At 52.0% G+C, this 15,910-nt stretch overlaps 1 protein-coding gene across 8 annotated transcripts in view; it reads left to right on the top strand.

Moving 5' to 3' along the window:
- Positions 1–15,910, top strand: part of ATP2B2 (ATPase plasma membrane Ca2+ transporting 2) — a 214,905-nt gene that overhangs the window by 58,149 nt on the left and 140,846 nt on the right. For 3 of the 8 annotated variants that reach the window (XM_010377271.2, XM_030927887.1, XM_010377272.2), the window contains exon 1: positions 3,224–3,292. The exons of the other annotated variants lie outside the window; for them this stretch is intronic. The gene's annotated coding sequence lies outside the window, so the exon portion shown is untranslated. Of the gene's footprint in view, positions 1–3,223; positions 3,293–15,910 lie in introns of those variants that run through there. 8 annotated transcript variants of the gene reach the window in all.

The raw sequence follows: 15,910 nt of genomic DNA, 5'->3' as shown, positions 1-15,910 counted from the left end.
CCTCTACCTGACCTCTAATGGCTGGGGCTGGGCTCTGAGCCTCTTCCCTTCTCTGGCTGAGCTCTGTCCCTCGATGATCTCATCCCGTCCCATGGCTTTAAATACCATCTTTAAGCTGCTGATTTCCATATTTGTATCTGTAGTCAAGGCCTCTCTTCTGAGCTCCCAACTCATGCATCCAACTGCCCACTTGGCATCTCTACTTGGACGTCTCACAAGCATCTCAAAGTTAACAAGTCCAAAACAGAATTCTTTATCATGCCCACCCAACCTTCTCCACCCACCCCCAAAAGCCTGCTCCCTTCCCCGACCCACCGCAGTAAATGGCGCCACCATCCACTCGCTCTCTTCCTAAAGGCGCAGCTCAGGTTATCAGCCTACTGGTTCCACTTCCTAACTCCTACCCACCCACACCTCTCCAACACCACTGCTGCCCCTGCAGGCGGGACCTGTCCCTACCTGCCTGGATGACACAGTAGCTGCCTCACTTCCTCCCTGCTCTCAATCTCACTCTGCCAGTCCATTCTCCAATGCATGACAGATCTGTGAAAAAGGAAAAGGTATGTTAATCTATCACCTAAAATTCTTTAGAGGCATCCCTCACCACCTGGAATAAAATCCAAGTTCCCGGGGTCTTCGAAGCCTGGCATGATCTGGCCCTTGTGCTTCTCTGAACTCGCTTTACCTCATTCTCTCTCATCACAAACCCCAGCCATGCTGGCCTTCTTTGGGTTACTAAAGCATGTCTTGCCCCTTCCCACCTCCAGAGTCTTTGCCTATGCTATTCCCTCTGCCTGGAACATACTGCCCCAGCTCTTTGCACAACCCCTAGCAAAATAAATGCCTGGACAGTCTCAGTCACAATGCCTTATTCTCTTCATAGCACTTTTTTTGTGTGACAGAGCCTCATTCTGTCACCCAGGCTGGAGTGCAGTGGTGCGATCTTGGCTCACTGCAGACTTGCCTCCTGGGTTCAAGTGATTCTCATGCCTCGGCCTCCTGAGTAGCTGGGATTACAGGTGTACACCACTGCACACAGCTAATTTTTGTATTTTAAATAAAGACAGGATTTCACCGTGTTGGCCGGGCTGGTCTCAAACTCCTGGCCTCGAGTGATCCACCTGCCTCCACCTCCCAAAGTGCTGGGATTACCGGCGTGAGCTACCACACCTGGCCTGCTCTTCATAGCACTTTTCATAGTCTGTCTTCCCTAACAGAATCAAGTGCAGAGGCAAGTACAGTATGCTTGACACACAGTAGGTGCTCATTAAATGACTGTGGAGTGAACAAATCAGAGAATAAGAGAAGGGGACCTAGAAGTAGGAGATAGGGCAAGAGAGAGTGAGACTTGAAAGGACAAGGCAAATAGAGGAAAGGAACCAGCATTAGGCCAGATGTTTGGACTTAATCTTAGGGGCACTGGGGAGCCATAGAAGGTTCCTGAGCAGAGACAGACATGGAGATGATCATTAGCACAGGGGAGGCTGTATGCCTGGTGATCATGTAAATGGGCTCTGAAATCAGACACGCTTAGGTCAGATCTTAGTTCAACAACTTACCAACATGGGTCCTCAGTTTCCTCCTTTGTAAAATGGGACCTGCTGAAGATCCTACAACTGGGGCTACTGAGATAATAAATGAGGCAGTGCACATCAAGTTCTTGTGTAATAAACGTTAACTGACACTGCTACTGTAGGATTGTCACTTAAGCAACTTGTGTGTGTCTGATGTTGCACTTGGTGCTGGGGAAACCCGGGGAACCTGAATCAACCCCTGCTCAGTCTGGTGGGAGATGTTTATCTGTCTGTAGTTCCCCAGGATCCACTGTACAGAAGGTAGAAACCAGGCAGAGAATTAATTCTGGGAGAATCAGGGGAGGCCTCCCAGAAGTGACACTGGATTTAGGGGAGAAAGTTTCCTTGAGAGAATATTTTGAGTCAGCAGCCACTGGCCCTCAAACAAGAGAAGAGGGGTGTGTTTTGGCTGCTCAGCTCCCAAAATAACCCGAATCCGAGGGCGGACAGCCCCGCAAGCCTCGGGAGCTATGCCATTTCAGGCCAGGATCCTGCAACCTTGGAACAGTCCTTGCCCTGCCCTGCAGCGTCCCCCGCTGCAAGAGGTCTGGGCAGACAGTGCAGGCACCACAGACCCAGGCCCTCTCTCCCCTGGCACATGGGTCACCGGGCTCTCCTGAGACCTGACTCATCTTTGCATTTGGGCTTCTGAACCAGTGCCTTGACCAAAGACCAGCAGGTGGCAAGAGGGCAGGCTCAGAGCTCAGCCACTGCCCTCACTCCTGCCTCCGGGCCTCCTGGCTCCCATCTCCCTGCTTCGGTCTCTGTGTCTTGGCTTCAGTTCCTCTGTGTCTTCCTCTGTCTCTGCGTCCCTCCCTCTCCCTCCCTTCTTAGGTCTTGATGTATCTCTTTTTTTAAGAGAAAATTATTATTACTTTTTTTAAATTAATGAATCATAATTGTTTACATTTATGGGGGACAACATATTTTGATATACACACACAATGTGGCGTGATCAAATCACACTAATTAACATACTCATCACCTTCCTTGCCTATCATTTTTTATGGTAATATCGATTTCTCTTTTGAAGTTAGCCTCTGTTTCTCTCCCCTCTCCCTCTTCTGCCTCCTTTCCTCCCCCCCTCCCCTCCCACTCAAGTTCTTCTCTGCCTTACTGTGTCTTTCTCTCCTTTCTCTTTCTCCTCCTACCCTACCCTCCCTCTGCTCAACTCCCTCCAGTAAGAGGCTTCCTAGAACACACACACACATACACACGCACACGCACACACATACACACGCACACACACACGCACACACACACACGCACACACACACACGCACAGGTTTCCTGAACCCCTTTTAAAACCAAAGTCCAAGCTGTAGCCTCCTGTGGCCTGGAACACAGGGAAGAGGGTGGGATTGGACCAGAGGGGTGTGTGCTGAAGCTAATGGTGGGGAGAGGGGCTCCTGCACCCTGGCCTTCACCTCCACCCTCACAGCTGGGTGCCGGAGACACTGTGCTGGGGGCAGGGAGGAGGCTTCTGAGCGGGTTGTGTGTGGCTGCTGGGCTTCCTGGGCAAGTTGGACTGGGCAGGTCGGACTGCGGATCGGGTTATTGGGCCCATTCAGCAGAATTATAAATAGCAGCTTGTGCCTGGCCTGGCCCAGAGAACAACCAGGGCTGCCGCAGGGCCCCCCAGGCCCCCCATTCTCCACCCCTCCAGCCATCGTTCTGAGGCAAGGCCTGTTGTCCCCCATGCTGCCGGTGGGTCCCAGGTCAGTATCCGATGTGCTGTCGCCATGGCAACCTGCATGTCCCTGTCTCAGGTTACGAGACATGGGGGTGGGGGGACTGAGGGATAGGTCCAGTGGCCTGGACTCAAAGGTCACTGCTCTGTGCTGGGGCTTGCTGACTCTCTTGGGGGCTGGGAAGTGGGGTCCTGTCCCCTGGAAGTTTCACCAGGCTGGAGGAAGCTGAGGCAGAGATGCCCCGAGGCCTGGCAGAGGGGCACAACCCTAGGACTCTGCCAGTGAACTTGGCACAGTGGGTCACACCCAGACGTTGAAGCCAGAGAGACATAGGAAATCCTTCATCCCCACCTACTGCTTAGCTCATCCTGGGACCACCATTTAACCCTCTGAGCCCAGCATACTCCTCACCCCCTGCCCCAGTGTTACTGAGGAGATCAAAATCAACCTGGGAGGCAGGTCCCTCAGTCCTGTACTTAACTCATTAGTCCTTGGGGACAGTGTAGCTCAGGGTGAAGCTCACAGACTTTGGAGTCACACTGGCCTGGGTTCAGATCTGACCTCTGCCATGCACCAGCTAGGTGATCTTAAGTAGGTTGCTCAATCTCTCTGAGCCTCAGTTTCCCCATCTATATAATGGGCATGAAAACAACACCTACACCTGTCTTGTGTGAGGGTGAGATGGGCAACAGTGGCAGAAGGTGCATAGGCCCAGGCCCTGAAAGTGGCAGCTATACTTGTCATTGTTTTCACTTTCTGAACTGCTATTTCTATTTCAACCTCCTCGTCAGAGACAGCCCTGCCTTCCTTGATAACTCCCTGGGTCACTTCAAGTGATTTCTTTTCCCTCCCCGGTCTGTTTTCCCATCTGCAAAATGACCACAGGACCACTCAGCCCTGCCCAGCTCTGAGATCTGCCTATCTTAAGCAACCCCTGCAGGGGCTGGGCTGTTCTATTATTATATGCTGACACCCTCACCTGGGCCTGGGCTCCTGAAACCTGAGCTTGGTGTGAGTGACATCCTGTGTGGTTGCCAGGCAACCAAGGCGCGAGCTGGGAGGCTTGGGTGTCAGGGTGTCCATCGGCAACCCTCCCCCCAAAGGCTTGAGGGAGGAAGAGGGCTCAGGGCAGATCCTTGCCTGGCTAGCCCAGGAAGAACTGCCCCTCCTCTCATACCTGCTCAAGTCTATCCTGTCTTGGAACCCACCTTCTCAGGGTGAAAGGGGTTGCTGGCCTGGGATATTTTTGTAGATGGAGCACGTGGTCAGGCTCAGAGAGAGAGAGAAACTGGAGCCTCCTTGCACTGGTATCTGATACAGCTGCTGTCACCATCACCCTCTTCCTGGAAGTCTGCAGCCTCAGCGTGCCCAAAAGCATGGAGAATTCCCTGACCCCCTCGGGGGGCCTGACACTGGCTTCTGGAGCTTCCAGGGCTCTTTGCATAGGCCTTGAGCCACGCTTAACAAATCATATCACCCTTATATTTACCTAGCCTCCCTGCATGACTTCTTGCATTTTCATTCCTTCACCTAACAAATGCTGTATTGAGTATCCATCCCAGCTCTGCTGTGTTCTGAGTGACCTTGGGCAAGTTACTTGCCTTAGTTTTCTTTTCTATAAAATGGGGATAATAAGAATACCTGCCTCATAGAGTTATGATGTGGATCGGATGAGATGACGTGTAGAAAGTGCCTCTTGCAGGGCTTGGCACATAGAGAATGCTCCATAAATGTTAACTTATTATCATTAATTTTATTCAGTTGTTATCATGTGCGGGCCCCATGCCAAGTTAGGAGGGAGGAGTACCAGGCTTTCTGAGGACAAGGGCTGTGTCTGGTTCCTCTCCATCCACATGCATTACACATCGAAGTCGAGCCACAGCAAAAGTTTGTGAGATGAGTGGAAATAAGAAATGAACAATTTCCCCTGAAATTCATCACTACTCAGTGCACGTGGAGATATTAGCTTTGAACATCTTTTATAGCTCCAGGTATTCCTTAGGCTCTCCTGACAGCTGCATCATCCACAAAACTACCAAAGTGTGTTTGAAATCTCTCTGTCAGTTTTCAGTCTCTGCCCTTTGTTTGGGGTGGGGTGGAGCAAGTGGGCCCATGAGTACATCAGGCTGACTTAAATGGCAAGGCAGACAGATGGCAGAGGGAGCAGGACTTGGCACTGATAGGAACCCAAGACGAGACCTGCCTTTCATTTTACTCCTTCAGCGCCTCACTGGTCTCACCCTGGTCCCAGCACTGTCTGAGTGACCTGTGTCAAGCAGGTCACTTGTCCCCTTGGAGCCCCAGTCCCCTCATCTGTCAAATGGGAACCTTGCTCCCACTTTCCAGGGTTACAGGTGAGACAAAGGAGGCTGTACTGTGATGAATTCCCTCAAATAACAGTAATTATTTATAACAAGATAACAGTGCTGTAGGAGAGGGCTGGGCTGGTGGCCGCTCCTCCCTGGGGCCTGCCATGCGTCAGCAAATCAACATTGGGTGGCCGCCAGCCCTCTGGCCCGGGGCTGTTCCTAACAGCAGGTGATGCGGCCAGGCTGATGGTGCCAGAATTTCATCCTTGACTTCTTCCAAACAGGAAGGGGCTGCCATCTGCTTCCCACCCCTCACACCCAGCCCGCTGGGCCAGCCATGGCCCCTGCACTGTGCCCCACTAAGGGCCCTGGCCTTGCACCTGTCAGCCCCTTAAGAGAGAAGCCTCCCACCAGGGGTTCCCTTAGTGGACGCTGAGCTGGAGGTACCCTGAAAGCGTCCTCCTGTCTGTCCCACAGCCCACATGGACACTGGTGGAGAGGAGGGAAGTAGGGTGGCCCTGTGTTTCTGTCTCCCCCAGAGCCCCGCTTCCCACTTCCCTGGCATCTCCACCAAAGGGCAGCCCCGTTAGTGCTCCTTCCAGATCCGGGAGTCTATTGAGTGCCGAGGTCATGTGCACAGCCTTGGGACGCAGGTTCTAATGCAAATCCTGGTCAGGCCATTCCCTGGCTGTGTGACCTTGGCCAGTCATCCCACCTCCCTGAACCTCAGCTTAATAAGGGTACCTTCCTGGGATCAGGGGAGAGCAGGATTATTGAGATGCTGCCTGGGGAAAAGGTGGAGATGAGGAGAAGCAGGAGGTGGTTATAAAATTTTGATGCTCATCTCTGTGACTGCCACTGCTACTCCAACGCCATTACAACGTTGGCCATCTCCCTGCCAAAAATGTCACCTCGTTTCCTCCGGTTCAGTAACAGCTTCTATCCTACCTGGAGGCTGGGGCTGGGTACACAGCAGGTGCCCATTGCATGTTCTCTGCCTTTGTATTCAAACATAAGTGTGGAAGGAGTGGATGAGTCCTGACCCAGGAAATCTTGTTCTTTCCCAGTTTCTGGGGTACAGCAACAGGTTTCCATGGCCACTTTTCCACGTACTCACTCAGCTAGCTTTTGTCATGTGTCAACTGTCTGCCAGATGTGCTGGGAACTCAAGGATGGTTGAACCCTAAAGGGCATGAATGATCACGCCCCATGGAGGGATCAGCTGACTGCCTGGAGAGTGGGGTTAGCATAGGATTTACTCAGGAAGGGGCCCCTGGAGCAGGGCTCTGAAGAGTCAATAGGAGTCCACCAAGCAGAGAAGCAGAAGGCAGGGAATAGCCTGTGCTACAGCATAACCAGTGGTCCACAAGGCAGTTCTGAGTTGGTTTTTTATTATTGAAACAAGAAAATGTCCCCACATAGATGTTTCAGTGGCCAGAATATTACTCTGTCTGATTCAAGGACACAGACATGCCCATCAAAGTAGAGGTTGAGGGTGTCATGACCAGAGAGACCCCCTCCCCTGGGCTCCAATTCAGTGTCAAAGACTTATCACAAGTCAGCATGTAAAAGTCTCTTAGAAGCCATCTAGCCCAGCCTCTTTAGTTTTCAGGTGGGGAAAGTGAGGCCAAAGAGGGAAGAAGGTGGAGTAGGAACAGCTAATGGCAGACCTCATTACTAGGCTTGCCCAATGCCCATCCCCCCACGGTGGGAGGTGACCAGTCGTGGAGCTGCATGTTCTGCGCATGACTGTGAGCTGCACAGTCACCCCGTGGAGATATCTCTGGGACCCAGTGCAGGTCCCTGATCTCTCTAGCCTTAGCTTTCTTAAATGTGAAATGGAAATGGTCAATGGATCCTTTTGAGCTTAAGACTGAAAAGCATCTTATGAACACTCATATAATTCCATTTTGTTGTTGCTGTCATTGGGTTCAGGGTAAACCTGAATGGCAGATTTTCCTGAAAGCTAAAGTCATCTGTTGGCATGGTTTGGGAGTTCAGGGGCCACCCTGCAGACAGCTCCAGAGGCAGTGATGAGGTTTCTGCTATAGGTTAGCCTTTTATTCTCTTCTAGAGTCTTCACGGGTGCCCCCTTTTTTGCTATCCATCCACCTTCCAAACTGAGACACTAAGACCCCCACTCCAGGTAGTAAAACTGTTCCCCCTAATTGCCTCCTCACACCCCACCACACACACATAGTCTAGACAGAGTCTTATTTCCGAAATGCACACACTTTCTACGCACCTCAACACCCACCCCACTCAGGCATGTGCAGGCTAGCTTATACACAGCCACACACACCCTGGCCTGCACAGACAGGCATCTATGCATGCGCACGCAGACATGAACTTCAGTGAACAAGAGGGAGCAGGGCTATTCTGTGCTGCCCTGATAGTAGGTCATAAAACACCCAGTAAATGTAAAACAACAAAAAATGTTAGCAGGAAGAAAATCTCAGTTCAACCTAAAAAGCTTCATGACCACCAGCATTGACACAGACTGTCAAGGACAGAGAGAGTGAACTCCCTATCAAGGGGGGCATGCAAACACAAGCAGGACTTAACAGAGATGCTGTAAAGGGCTTAGGCATCACAGGGATGTTGACCTTTAAGGTCCCTCCTGGTCTCTGGATTCAAGCAGGTTTGGGGAGTCAGGGCCTCTTCTGAGCTTTGTAAACACTGTTCCCTTTTGGTGGCCTCTGTTCTAGAAGTGACCTCTTCTTCTGAGGGTACCATCACAGTAAAGGACCTGGTGGTTAGGGACCAACTCAATGTAGGCCTGGTGCCATCAGGATCTGGGTCAGCCACTAGAGATGCACATACCTGCACACGTCCCCCAACCTAGCACCCATTTCGTAGCAGGCCCAAACCTGGAGAGAGGAACAGAGGTGGCAGCTCCGGCCTTGTCAGTCCCTTGTAACAAAGAGTCAGAATTAGTGAAGACCTGATTTGAATGTTACAAAGCAGGAAGTCTCAGGACTAAAATATCTACAGGGGCAGGGAGTAAGTATGGTAGGCTGGAGAAAGATCCTTTGACTTGGAGATTTGAACCTAGGTTCCAACCCCACATCTTAAACCCAAAACCTAAACTCTCCTAGATCATGTCTCACAGAGGACAGATCCTAGAGACAGCATGACACAAGGCCTGGGATTCAGGGGAATTTCGAAATGCAGAAGGAAGTTGCTGGAGGAGCTGGGGCTGTGCCCCACTGGGAAAGAGGGAAGCAAACATCACCTCCCACCCCTTCTCTGCCAAGTTGCATGTCATCAGACCCAGGACTTCAGAAAAAGGAGGCAACTGCGAGGCTGAGAAAGCAGAAGGGAGCAGAGTTTGGTGGGGCCATTGCTAGGGGCAAGGAGAGGCTGCTGGACATGAATTCTTGCAGAGTCTGAGGTTTGGGGTCTCCTAGAGCCTTGAAAGCACTTTGGCACTTGAGCTCTTAAACATTCTGGCTGAGGGATCTGGGCAGGACTTGAACCTGCTTTAGAAGCTGAAGGAGTCTCACCAGGGCTCAGGGGAGAGGAGGCTTGGGGCTGGTTCTTGGCAAGTCGTGAGGACAGAGTATCTTCAAGGGATCCCTTAGGCCTCCCCAGGCCAGCCCAAGATTGAAGAAGGGCCTGGCACTCAGGGAAAATGTGGCCCAAGGATGAAGGTGGGACATATTCCTGGAGCATCCATCCCTGGATTAGAGGTGGGTGGCAGGCTTAGGGAGGTGAGGCCTCTGACTGGCCTTGGGCCTGAGCCCAGCTCTGCCAGCACCTGCTCCGTGGCCTTGTGCCAGAGCCTTCCAACTCAGGGCCTCCATTTCCCCATCTAGAAATCACTGTCATCCCATTTTCTAGTTTCTCTCGCTGGCCAGGCTCTAGGCTGAGCCCTGTGCCCTGTATTAACTCACATTTTCCTCCCAAAAACCCTAGGAGGGAGGGGCTGTGATTGTCTCCATTTCAGAGAAGTGACAACTAAGGCCAGAGAGCTGACTTAAGTGGTTTCCATAGAAGGTAGAGGCTTCTGGGGATGGAGGAAATTCCCAGGAGGAGATGGCCCTGAGGGTTGCAGATCTAGGGACCCTGAGATGGAGAAGGTGGTAACAGGCAGAGAAGAGAGGAGAGGGCATTCCAGATAGCAATCTTGGTCATGCCATGATGTGGAGATAAGGCTGCTGTGGGGCCATAGACTGTGGGAATGGAGGGAGCCAAGATGTACCCCGCAGTGTCTGGGCTTGCTTTTATTTGGGGGGCTTGGAGCCTCAGCATCAAGTCCTTGGCTCTGTGCAGCTTCAGCAAGGCTAGGGTCCCCTGGGCCCGCGTCCCCCGGGAGGCTGCATTCGCATCTGTCCCCGCGCAGATGGCTGGTGAGCACAGCTAGCAGCCCCCACCCCCACCCGCACCCCCTTCTGTCGCGAGGACTCGGCTGCGCTGGGGAGTGTGGTGCGGTGTTATTTTTAGAAGTGGCACCATCTGTTCAAGGTGCCGGGTGGATTCTGCTCGTCTCTGCAGTGGCCAGGGACAGCCATGCCAAGTCAGCGGAAGAGATGCAGAGCTAGTCGAGCCCCCCATGGTCACACTTCAGCCAAGATGGTCACTAATCAGCATGCACACGGGGCATGAGAATCCAGGGTCTGGGGTCTGGGGCTTAGGGCTGCCAGTGGGGCAACTGTGGGGCCAGGACAGCCGATGCAGAGGATGAGTTTGAGGTAGGCAGTGGCATGTGCCCCCACACACCCCACCTGGTCCCTGGGACTGGGCCCAAGGGCTGCTTCCTGGCAGATTCAGAGTGTCCTGGCCCTGACCTCCAGGTTTCAGGGACAAATGGAGAATAGGCAAAGGAGAAAAGAACAAAGGCTGAACCATAAGGATCCTCAGTGGGACCCAGCACTGCATGTGGCAGAGACATGGGCCTGGCCAGGGTAGCCCAGAGGACTAGGACATCTCCCCACTCTTGACCCACATGCTCCAGTGTGTTCCACTGCCTGAGGGGCCACTGTGTAACACTGTGATCCAGAGCAGGGGCTCTGAAAGCAGCCTTCCTGGGCTCCAGTCCAACAATTATGTGACCCCGCGCAACTTCTTTAACCTTGCAAAGCCTCCATTTGCTCATCTGTGAAAGAGGATACCAATAGAAGCTCCTTCCTGGGGTTCAGGGGTGGATTTGCTGGTTTGATGCCTGTAAAGTGGGGCACGTGTCTGGCCCTCAGCAAGGATGCATTTGGCATAAGTTATTCCTACCATCTGGTTGGCCAGTGTCTGTTTTGAAAGGCAGGTGTCACCCTAAGATTCCTCGCTTCCAGTGTCATTCCATAGTCCAACTGCTTTCTCGGTCATGGAACCAGAGTTGGTGGAGGCCCGTTCTGTGCTGGGGACTAGGGAAGCCCTGTCCCTGGGGAGCTCAGGGCCTAGTTGGGGAGGCAAGCTGGCAAAACCCACCCCAAGGCAGCAGATGGAGGGTCAAGGTATGGAGTTAGGAGTGAACCACACGTGACAGGCTGGCAGAGGGAAGAGAGTTGGAATTTGGAGCGGGGGAATTGGAGATAACTTAAGAGAGAAGTTGGCATGAGGACTAGATCTTGAAGAGTGAGGTTTGGATTAATGGAAAAGCGGGTGGTAGACCATTCTGGATCCAGGGAACATATATGCAAAAGTTGGAAGGCAGGAACTTGCATGAGTTGTTCAGAAAATGGCAAGGACCATAAGGTCCCTCAGTAGGACCCAACACTGGGTATTCACTTAGACCAGACCCCAGAGATGCCAACTCAGACCCCAGGGAGGCCAGCTCAGATCCCAGAGAGGCCAGCTCAGACCCCAGAGAGGCCAGCTCAGAGCCAATCAGGTGGGATGTGAGAAGCTGTAGTCATGAATATGTTCTCTTAAATAGGCACTGGTAGCCAGTGAAAATTTTTAATCCACAGACAGGCATGCTCAAATCCAAAAGGCAGCATAATGTGTTGTCTTCAGAGTCAGACAAACCCAGTTCTACTCCCAGATCTGTCACTCCCCATTAGCTGTGTGAGCTTGAGTGTAATGTTATTTTACCTCTCTGAGCCTCAGTCTCCTCATCTGTAAAATATGCATAATAATACCTACCTCATGGGGTTGTTGAGGGATAAGGTATGAGCAGAGCCCCACACAGCCTCTGACATGCAGAAGCCACTCTGTAAATGGCAGTCACTGTCAGCTTCACTCTGGGGTCAGTGAAGGAGGGTGTAAGGCTAGAGAGCCGGAGGCTGAGGGGCTGTGGATGAGGAGCCTAAACCAGAGTCGGGAGCCTGGGGAGGTGAGGAAAAGGAGTTAGGCTGAGCCTTTATGCTGATGCTTCCTGGGTCTGGTCACAGGACTGAACATGAGGGAAGGATTAGAGTCAAGGGTGGCCCAGATAGTGCTGTGGATACCCTAAGTAACACAGGGTTCACAAAAGAATGAGGAGATTTAGGAGAGCCTGAGGGCCTGGAGGACCTTTGGAGGGGACATTTGGCAGCCACAGAAAGGTCGGTTCTGGAGTTTGGGAGAAAGGCCATGCTGGAAAGGTCAGTCTGGGAACCACCCTTGTTAGGGTGAAAGTTGATGCCAGATGAGTGGCGTTGCCCAGGGAGAGGCAAGGCATTAAGAGGGCAGGACCATGGGGAAACCTACAGTTACCCCAAAACAGAGAAGCCATAGAGTCCTGGGCAGACATGGTCAGAGAAGCACAGGAGAGTGGGAAGAAGGAAGGGAGGTGCCATCAGCCGTGGGCAGGGATGTGAAGACTGAAAAGGGCCCTAGAGTTTGCCAGTGGAGTTCCTCACCAGAAGCCACCCAAGGGCCTGGCCTACCAAGAGGTGGCATTTGGATGGTTAGGGCCAGGGAGTTGGAGATTATTTTGAGCCACAGACTGAGTCACAAAAGCAAGGCAGGACTTTAGAACCCAAAACCAGGAAAGTGTGGGCTACAAGAGGAAGGAAGCCTAGAGAAGGTGGAACAGGAGCCCCAAAGCACAAGGACAGGAGTTCTGCTCATTTAAAATTCACAGCCCCAACCATCCGCTCATTCATCTCTGCAGGATGGGGGCTGCAGACCTGTGTTTTAACCAGCCCTCAAGTGATGCCAACATAGGTAGCCCTCGGGGAACCACTTTGAGAAGCCCTGTTCTGGGGTCCTTGAGCTTCATCCAGAGGAGATTTTATCAGGAGAGGAAGGAGAGAATACCTTTACCATGAGGGAGGATGCAGACCCAAGTGCAAACCTCTGCTTATCCCCATGTGCCCTCAACTGCTCCTCTGGCTTCCTGGCCTTTTGATTTTCCTCCTTCAGATCTGAGGCCAAGTCAGTAGCCTCACAGAGATCTCTGGCTTTCTGCCAAGGAGACTCTGGGTAGAGATAACCTGGGCTCAAGTGTGGAAGATGAGTGTACAGTCACCAAACCAGGGGTACCTCTGCTTTAGCCTAGAAGAAGTAGAACAGTGTCTGGCCACAGTAGTGAGAAATAGAAGCTAAAAGACACTTCCACCCATGCACATACGCAAATCCCTGCTGGTACCTGCATCATTCTCATTTCCTCACTCCTTTGAATCCAAGAGTCCTACTTTCTGCTGTTTTAATCTCTCTTTCTCAATATAGCTAGATTTCCTAGCATCTGCATTCTTGGAACACAGAAAGACTTTCCCCCAAGCCTTAGCTTCCTGTTTTTCTGATCTGGACCCAAAGGACTCACTCAACTGTTCAAAAGCAATCTCCCAACTTAGACACATCCCCTGGGACCTCTGTGGGTGAGTTTTTCCTCCCTCACCCCATGGAGGAAATAATTTACTAAGCTCAGTCAGACTGAGATGCTACCACTTAAATATGCTCCCAGGTCTGGCAGAAACCATAGGGAAAGGACCACGCACAGTGCAAAAGAATGAATCACTAATGGTGGAATTTCTGGCATCAGTGGCAGATGGCACTGATGGACCGAGATGGGTCCTCAGTGCATGCACTTCAGTGACCCTGAGTCACCTTTCACACAGTATCATTTTGTTAGCTCAGGCCTGCCCCCTCAAAGCCTAAAAAACAGGCTTTGAGCATCAGCACTAAAATATGGGGTCAGCTCCCCATCTTGCTCACAGAACTCATGGAAAAGGCCCAGTGCCTTCCCCAGTGCCCACACCCAGTACCCCAGATGTTGGGAGGGGTTTGCACCTTTGCCTTGGCTTTCCCAACCCCACTCTTCATTGGTCGGTGTTGCTGTCTTGGAGAGTTCCTAGGGGCGCTTAATAACATTCTACTCTGTGTCAGCACCTCAGCGTGTGGACAGCTCCTTCGCATGTTGTCCCTAACGCCCACCGCCACCTCCCTAATCAGCACTGTGCCCTCGAGGACAGCTCCCAGTGGAGCCAGTTCCCCGCTGCCAGCTTTGTCCTCCCCAGGGGTACTGTCTTTCAGCACCAGGACCACATGGACAGCTCTCGCTCCCAGCCTAGGTTGGTCAACCTGCTGGGGAGAGAGGGGCCTGTGGTTATCAGGTTCCCTGACCTCAGCTACCCAATCCCTCCCCAGCACCCACCTCCATCCATCCATCAGCACTTCGTTCCCAGAGACAGCTCCCTGGGCCCCAGCCCTCCACAGTCAGAGGTGAAGCCAGTGACCTGTTGTGTGTGGTCAGAACACTGACCGCAGAAGAACCCTGTGTGAACTGTAGAAACCAGAAAGGAAAAACAGCAAGGAAATCGGTCCACTGGACAGAAGGGTGTGAGCCTAGGTTGCTGTTAAGAGTGCCTGTGTGTGACAGAGGGCTGGCCCTGCCACCCCTTAACCATAAGACCTTACACCAATCACTGCACACTCAGTCTGTCTTCTCCTGTATAAATGGTGGGGCTGGAGTACCAGTGCAAAGCATTGTTGTGAAGGATTAAACAAGCTAAGTGCATAAAGCAGTGCTGAGCACATAGCAGGAATGATGTTGGTGTTGCTGTCATCATTTTTTGTTCTTCTTCCAAACCTCGGCTTGTAATCCACAGGGATGGAGCAGACAGTGGGAGAGAATGAGGGGGATGAGGGCAGAAGAGGACAGTGTCATGTTGGCCAGTTAGGCCAGTTAGGACCTGGAGGCTGGAGGCAGCCAATGCTGCAAAGAAGACCTCAAGAAGTTCAATACAGCTGTAGGGAAAGAGTTCGACAGTGTCAGAGAGGATGCTGGGATGTGGCTGAGGCATTTAGCTGAAACCAGAGTGCAATGTCCAGAGCCACTGGCCCATCCCAGGCAGGGCCACCATCCCCAGCCTTCCCACTGCATGTTCCCTCTCTTGCAGCCCAAAGTGAAGCTTCCCCAACACTTTTTTGCCTCAAACAGGCTGTCTTGCCTCCATCTGCTAGTGCTTTAGCTTCATTGGAAACCCAACAAATATTTTTTAAGGAAATTATTTCTAAACACAGAGCACATAAAGGGTACAAATTTTGGAAGGCAGACACTGCAGTCAGAAGCCCAAGGATGGGCAGTGGATGTCACAGGCAGAAGGTGAATTCTGGTCAGCTCATGCCTCCCTGATTGTAGGGCATTTCTCCTTCCTTCGGCCTCCAGCCAAGCACGACTTGACCTGCAACTGGGATGTCCATTTTGGCTAGAGACAAGGCAGCAGCAGGGAAGCCCTGGGAACTGTGTGTGACCCAAGAAGCAAGGATCCTTGAAGATGGGGCTAAAATAGCCTTTCAACACTGAGCTTCTGTCCAGATTGCACCCTTACATTACCGAAGAGGAGACTGAGGCAGGAAGGGCCATAGTGCGAGTTGGTGAAGGACAAAGGAAAGGCAGAGGCTTTGGATGGAGCAGACATATTGAAACTATGCCAAGTCCTACCCATATGGCCGTGGCCATTGTGGCCTCTCTGAGTCCCAGTTTCCTTGCCTGTGAAGTGGGGAGAGCAACACCACACAGCCCACGGAAGGCACTTGCCAAGCAATTGCTGTTAATCATAGTCATCACGCCAAGATCAAAATTGAGTGGATCTGATTCCCAGGAGTAACCTGAACCAAAAGTTGGCAGAAATCCCTTGACCCAGCCTGCACATCCTGACCATGGGGTTGAGGTTATCTGGGGGCTCTGTGTGGCAGAGTGAGCAGACCTTAAACAGCAGGAAGGAGGATCTGAGCGTCTTTCTTGCTCTCCTCATAATCCCAGTGCCCAGGGCAGGACCTGAGATGCAGTTCATTAGTTTTATTGGGTAGGTGAATGAACAGATGGATGGAAAGATTGATAGATTGACAGATGGACAGACAACTAATGGTCAAGCAGACAGATGGATGGATGGACGAATGGATGGATGGATGGATGGATGAGCAGAAATGGAAGGTTTTTCCTGCCATCTAACCTTGGCAGCTCCTCTGAGAA

Source organism: Rhinopithecus roxellana, chromosome 1 (assembly GCF_007565055.1).
Source record: "Rhinopithecus roxellana isolate Shanxi Qingling chromosome 1, ASM756505v1, whole genome shotgun sequence".
Classification (NCBI taxonomy): Eukaryota; Metazoa; Chordata; class Mammalia; order Primates; family Cercopithecidae; genus Rhinopithecus; species Rhinopithecus roxellana.
This window is presented reverse-complemented; position numbering and strand designations above follow the sequence as displayed.